General features: G+C 49.8%; 1 long non-coding RNA gene across 2 annotated transcripts in view; it reads left to right on the forward strand.

Annotated features, from left to right (window-relative positions):
• Positions 1–1372: 1372 nt before the first annotated feature.
• LOC135102085 (uncharacterized) overlaps positions 1373–7022 on the forward strand; it is a 44107-nt gene continuing 38457 nt past the window's right edge. Inside the window, exon 1 of one of the 2 annotated variants that reach the window (XR_010269518.1) lies at positions 1373–2526. This is a non-coding gene — a long non-coding RNA (uncharacterized LOC135102085). The remainder of the gene's footprint in view (positions 2527–7022) is intronic. The other variant, XR_010269519.1, reaches the window with a different exon arrangement.

Below are 7022 nucleotides of genomic sequence, written 5' to 3' on the forward strand. Positions count from 1 at the left end.
TTTCTGTCCCACTCCTCCCAGCCCTTACATGCCCATTCAATCACACAGCAGTCTTGCATCCCACATTCCAACCCCACACTCTCAATACTTTTCCTAAGTACACATCATATATTAACCCATGCAAGTGATTTACTCATTTGCCATTTACTCCTTTATCCCTTTCCTTTTATTTATTTTTTTCTTTGATCCTGTTGGCGGTTGCGGTAAAGTTGTTTTATACGCGCGCAAATAAGCATACTTTGATTAAACTCTTCTCCCTTGACTTGGCTTATTGCCTTCGTCGTCTTCGTCAGCAGCGTAATGGCCTTCGTCTTTCCTTTCGTCGTGATCTTCGTCTTTACTTTCGTCTTTCCCTTCTTCAGCATATTTATCATTTCCTTCGTCAGCATATTCGTTTTTGCTATTGTCTTTGCCTTCGTCTGCAGATTCGTCATCGTTTTCGTCACCATCCTCGTCACAGCCTTTGTCAGCGTCATCTTGAACGTCTCGGCGGTCGTCTTCGTCAGGATCAGTGGCCGGGGTGGTGGGGTCGTGGCGTCTAAGAGTCACCTCACGAGCGTTGTTAAAACAGTTACGGAACAAAGCTTGGAGAGTCGTGACCAGGAGAGAGAAAAAGCGCCCGACCAACTTCCTCCTCCGGCCCGGCTAAAAACTAGTTAATTGAGCAGACTCCTCGTTGCAAGTGAATTATGGGAGGCGTTGAGGTGGGTCTTGGCGTGGCGTTGGAGTGGCGTGGCATGGTGTTGGTCTCAGAGAAGGAAGAGGCGGTGGTGGAGGTTTAGATGGTGTGGTCTAGGGATGTGGACTTTGAGGTTTTTGTGTCTTAGAGGAAGGGGAGTGGAAGGAATGTTTATTTGAAATTGGTAGTGGTGGTGGTGGTGGTGGTGGTGGTGGTAGTGGTGGTGCTTTTATCTCTTAAGAAATGTATTGTTTGGTTCTGAACACAAGAAAACTGAGGGTGTGCTTTGTGTGTTCGTAAAAGTTGGTGTTCTTTCATGATATTCTGCTCCTCCTCCTCCTCCTCCTCCTCCTCCTCCTCCTCCTCCTCCTCCTCCTCCTCCTCCTCCTCCTCCTGCTCGTCCTTTGCCATGTCTTCCGTCTCATAATTCGTGTCTTGTTCTTATCTCGAGCTTGTTTTAAACGGATGAACGTTGTGTTTGCTTCAACGGCGCGGATAACCCCGTCGAAGGCCATTATCTCTCTCTCTCTCTCTCTCTCTCTCTCTCTCTCTCTCTCTCTCTCTCTCTCTCTCTCTCTCTCTCTCTCTCTCTCTCTCATTATTCTCCGTACTCTCCTTTGCTCACTTTTCTCACGCTCTCCTCCTCCTCCTCCTCCTCCTCCTCCTCCTCCTCCTCCTCCTCCTCCGCGGGCCCCCTGTGCCGTCAGCCGATCCCTCCCGCCGCGGTAAATCAGCTCACTGAAGGAGGTCCTGGGGGAGGAAAGCGTTTAGGAGGGAATGGGACAGTGTCAAGTGAGGTAAGGGCCGGAAGCAGTGGCGGGGCGGGGGTGTCACGCGGCCACACACACACACACACACACACAGACACACACACACACCTGGGACTCCTCACACCACCACGCCACACCGCCACCATTTAAAACCTGCGGGATAACAATGCTCAGTTTCGCGATAAATCTCTGCGCCCGGTTCGTGTTTCCACTTGTGCCTTTTCGAGAGAAGTGTAGGCCGTCCGCCGCTCCAGGCTCGGGCCCGAAAATCCGGCTGCGTGGCGTGTTATTTGTGCTGAGGTAATGAGAATAAACATACCTGGATGAGTGTAGCAGCTGGATGAGGCAGAGTGTCCCGTTGGAGGAGTGCCGGGGTGGATATTGCGCGAAGTGGCATCCTTTCCTGCGCGGGACGATCGAGGCAAGGGGACGCCAGGCGAGTCATTGGCTCGGCGACCGCAGGGAGGGGCGGTGCTGTCAGTGTGGCGCTGGACTCTGTACGCACGTGATGAACTTTATCCTCGCCTGAGATTACCCTGTGCTACGTGGATGTTAGTATTCGTGGTGCTGCGTCCAACTCACGCTTAGAAGGCCTTTGTGACGTGTAGCCTGGCCAAGGATTTAGAAATAATCTCTCAGTGCTGGAATTGGATTTGTGAAAAAGGAGACCTCTCGTGTGGAGCAGGAAAGGAAAAAAAGAGGTGGTGTGCGGGAGACCAGTGGTGTGTGGTGAGCTGCCCCTCGTGGCTAACACAGATCTCAAGCCTCGCAGTGGTTACCAAGGTCGCCTGTTTCACGGCACTTATCAGATATTGATTTATAGCAGAGCAGTGAGAGAAACCCCTCCGAGAGAGAGCCCGCTTCCCGGTGAACCCCGACCAGTGAACCCAAACACAAACACGGCCGCTCTCAGGGTCACTGTGCACTGCCGGACCCGTGGTGGTGGTGGAGGTGGTGGGTAGCGGCAACGTGAGCCCCCGCCTCGGCATGTCAGCCATGTCACAGATTATGGACGCTACTTACTGCATTGGAGGAGATATGGATTTTGGCCGCATGTTCGATCAGTATCTTCACAAGGTAAGTCCCGGTGCAAGTGGACGAATCCCCCGAGGATGATAACACGCAGTGGGAGAAATCTAATAAGGCGGAGTGCAGGGAGAGTGAGTGGTGGAGGGCCGGGCCGGGGCAGGCTGGGCGGGAGGAGGAGGAAGAAGCGCTGGGACGTGTAAGCATGCCAGGATTTCCACGTTAATATTACTTTTTTTTTTTTGTATATTTTAAGTACAGTGAGTAGCAAAACATCCTTCAGGGTCTGCGTCAGGCGTGAGGGGCACATGAGCGAGGCCGTGGCGAGTGCAAGGGCTGTGTGGCAGTGGTGGGCCGCTGGTGGGACGGTCCCGCGGCGGCCCGTCAGCCTCACTTGATATTCCGACGCGCTGTGTTCGTGGGCCAAGATGGAGGTTTGGGGCAGATTCCTCGGGTGTTCGCTCCCCCATCCCCCTCCCGCCGAGTGGACTCTCCGGGTCAGGAGTCACCCCTAAATATGTAAATGAGGATCGCGAGAATGACCTTGCATGTGTTTGGAGGCAGCTACGGGAAAGGGAGACGACCAGCAGGAGAAGGCGGACTGTTACTGGCAAAGCAATAGCACCAGCAGGCAGTGAATAATGATTATGGCGTGTGTGTGTGTGTGTGTGTGTGTGTGTGTGTGTGTGTGTGTGTGTGTGTGTGTGTGTGTGAGAACCGTCACGCAGCTTCTCTCCAGTGCCCCAAGGTGGCCGTGTCTGCGTCTCGTCTTACGCCCTGAAACAAGCACCATCCAGACGCAGCACCTCCGTGTTTTCTCACAGCATCGCATTACGGGCGGTGCTTAGCGAGGCGGCGCAGTGGTGGCGGCGGTGCAGGTGTTGCTGACCCACGTGCTGAGGGCGAGGAGGCCACATGTAAGCCGCCAGGGAGCCGAGGAATGGGATGTCGTCTTGGGGCAGCCTTTTATAGCCTTCACACAACCCTTCACGCCCTATAACTCGCCGCTAGGCCTACGGGACCCCCTCAGTGGTGGCGTGCAGGAATGGCAGCCCACCACCACCACTCGTAGCAAGACACTTGTTCTGTAATTCCTTGCCTCTCATATACTGGTGTGTGTGCACGTTTATGTATGTGTGTATGTGTATGTGTGTATATATATATATATATATATATATATATATATATATATATATATATATATATATATATATATATATATATATATATATATATATATATATATATATGTTGTCAGTAAGTAATGGAGGTGACGAGACAGGACACCAGGTCGCGTGGGAGGAAGGCTGCGGGCAAGGAGGGGACGGGGTCGGGCGGGGTGGGATGGCCCGGGGTCTGGGCCTGTTGAGCCACCAGCCCGCCGCCGCTTGGGATCGCTTGGTCCTGCAAACTCGCCTGTTGGAAATCTAATTTTGGCTGACCAGGCCAGTGATAGGTGCCTGTCCCTCTCCTACCCCACCTCAGCCTCAGCCCGCCGCCCCTCACTCCGCGCCGCCCTCCCAGGCCTTCCTCCCGCCCCTGCATTAGGTCTTGTCCTGGCAAGACAACACTGGCAGAAAGGAGCTATAATTAGGTGCATAAAGCAAGGTCAACCCTTGAAACGTGTGAAGTGGCGGTGGTTCGCAGTGCTGGCTGCAGGTGGTGGCGCGGCACAGGTGGTGGTGCCTGGCGGGCGGCGCTCAGCGTTACGCCCCTGTTCGCCGGTCAGGCAGTTGTGCGGCAAGACTTCACGCTTGACGTAAAGAGCAGGGTATTTATCTTATTGTAGAATCTTTCCCGCGCGAACCCTGAGGCGAGGCGCTGGGAAGCGTGGACGGCGGGACGTCCCGCCAAGCGACGCACGGTCATTAGGCAAGTAAGTGAGCCACACCCCTGCTGTTGCTGCTGCTACTGCTGCTGCTGCCATCACCTCCAGGCGGTACGCCTCTCGAGGCACGTGTATTCTTGCTGTCTGGCTGGAAGCAGGGAGTTTGACCGAACCGTTAGGACACTCAAAGTTTTTTTCTTCTTTCAAAATGTAAGATCGGACAAAGATGGGGAGTCTGGCAGCTTCTCCTTGTTTAGATAATAAAACGAGGCTTACACCGCGGTGAGTTGAATGGCTTCCCGTCACCCAGTCCGGGCCGCCCTTATCCTGATACCGCCGCGTCCTGTAAGCCTGGGGGCGCGGCAGGGGCTTGACGGGCTATAGGACTCCACTGGGATAATGCCTGAGGGGTCAGGATGCTGCCGCCGCTGCCACTTGCCGCGGAGATGTGAGGTGGGAAGGAGACAAAGTACTCGGCCGTCCCTCAACTCTCGTCTTGATTCACGCCGCTGAAACCTGACCCGCCCGCTCACCCCGCCCCGCCGCCTGCCCGGTGCTCGGTGCTGCAGCCACAAACAATCCTCACTTTTTTTCACTTCCCGCCCCGGAAGTGTGCATTCACTGGTGTGCTGACGTTTCCCTCACTCAGTGTTTTGCTTCACCCTGCGGCTGAACGAGCGAAAATATGTGTAAATAAAACAAACGGCGTGGCAGATAGGAGAATAAATTGAGCGGCGAAGGCTTGCACTGGCGGGAAGATGCCTCAGGCCCTCAAGCACCTGCACCAGGCGGCCCGCTGACCCCCGCCCGCCGCCCCCGCGAGACTAATCCACCGCCAGCACGCTCATTACACGCGCCACACATCACCTGCACCTTAACGTGGACAAACAAAACAAAACTTAAGCTTAGTGGCGGATCTCTCGGGAGCGCTGTGTGTGTGTGTGTGTGTGTGTGTGTGTGTGTGTGTGTGTGTGTGTGTGTGTGTGTGTGTGTGGAGATGAGCTGGGTCCTGCGGGAGACAAGAGCGGGAGGAGTTAGATGATGCCGCCTCGCCGTGTCTGTCTCGGTGTGCAGTGTAGCATGCGGCGCTGATTCCTTTCCTCGTCCATATCCTTCCTTCCTCCTCCATCCTGCACGCCTTCCTGTTCTCTCCCTCGCCTTTTACACCCCCTCAAGGAAACCATCTTCGCGTATCTCTTTTCCCCCTTTTTTTCCCCCCTTTGCGCGCTTCTTGGCTGTGTCGTCGCAGCGGGAAAGAGAGAGAAAAAAAAGAAAAAAAAGCCGCCCTAAGAAGACCTTCAGGACAGCGCGGTGATCCTTAACTCATTCATTTCTCTTTATATATATTTTTTTCTATATAATTCTCGAGTAACTTTTCCTCCTTAGGTTTGTGTCCAATTTTATTACTTTCTCCTTTGTCTCCTTGATATATACTCTTTGTTGTGACTGTACCAGATTTATTTGCTTTATTCTCTTGCCTCCTTCATTTTACTTCGTTATATTTTTTTTTCTTTCACTATACTTTCTCCGGAATACGTACTTACTCTATTATATATATTCTCCTTTCTTATTGTGGCTTTATTTTTACTTTTCTTTTTTTTTTTTTTTTTTTTATTTCTTGGTTCCGTCACGCTGGCTGCACCGACCCACCTCTTTCTCACGCTTGTTACTGTCACGTGTATGTGTGTGTGTGTGTGTGTGTGTGTGTGTGTGTGTGTGTGTGTGTGTGTGTTTGTGTGTTTGTGTGTGCGCGAGAGGGAGACTGTGAGTGAGTGTGAGTGTACGTGTTTGTGGTTCTGTCCGTTTATGCACGCGTACGTGTTACCGTGCGTGCGTTGCGTGTGTATGTACATGCGTGTCACTAAGGTTTGGAATTCGTAACATTTTTCTACTTAGGGACTTGCTTTCAAGGGTGCTTTAGTCCACCATTCATCCCTTTTCTTTTCTTTTATTTATTTTAGCTTTGTTTATTTTATTTTATTTATTTATTTGTTTATTTATTTATTTATTTACTTATCTATTTTTAGTGTTGGTTTATCGCGTGCCTGCCTTCATTCTTCATCATATCCCCTTACAATCTGTCATTATTATTTTATTACCACCCCAAAAAAAATAAAAATATTCGCTTCTTGCTCCTGTTCTTCATACTTATCGTTCTTGTAATTCTAGTGTATTACCATTATTATTATTCTGCGAATGAAAGTGTGTCCACTTTTTTCCTTCGTTTTTATAGCCATTTATCTTGTTTTATTACCTATTGCCAGCTTTATTTCATGCACTTCAACTCTCTTTTTATAATCTTTTTCTCACTCTTCCTGCTTTTTCACTTGGTTTTATTATTATTATTATTATTATTATTATTATTATTATTATTATTATTATTATTATTATTTCTTGACGTATTTTTATTTGTCTTTTTTGTTGACATGTTTTCAAAGGGAGAGATGGTTGGGCAGGGTGAGAAACTTGTTCTGTTTCTATGATTTTCTCTCATACTTAGTAGTAGTAGTAGTAGTAGTAGTAGTAGTATTTTAGTCTATTCAGGAACTTTAATTTTTTTCCTTATATTTTAGCTTATATTTTTGCTTTATTTCGTTGAAAAACTTATTTTCACTATCATAATTGATGTTTAATATTCTGATATATATATTTTTTTAATCTGGTAACCTCATTTCTAATAAGTTTAATTTTCTAACTATTTTCTTGTTTTCCTTGAAGT

The sequence above is a fragment of the Scylla paramamosain genome, chromosome 7, assembly GCF_035594125.1.
Source record: "Scylla paramamosain isolate STU-SP2022 chromosome 7, ASM3559412v1, whole genome shotgun sequence".
NCBI classification, from domain to species: domain Eukaryota; kingdom Metazoa; phylum Arthropoda; class Malacostraca; order Decapoda; family Portunidae; genus Scylla; species Scylla paramamosain.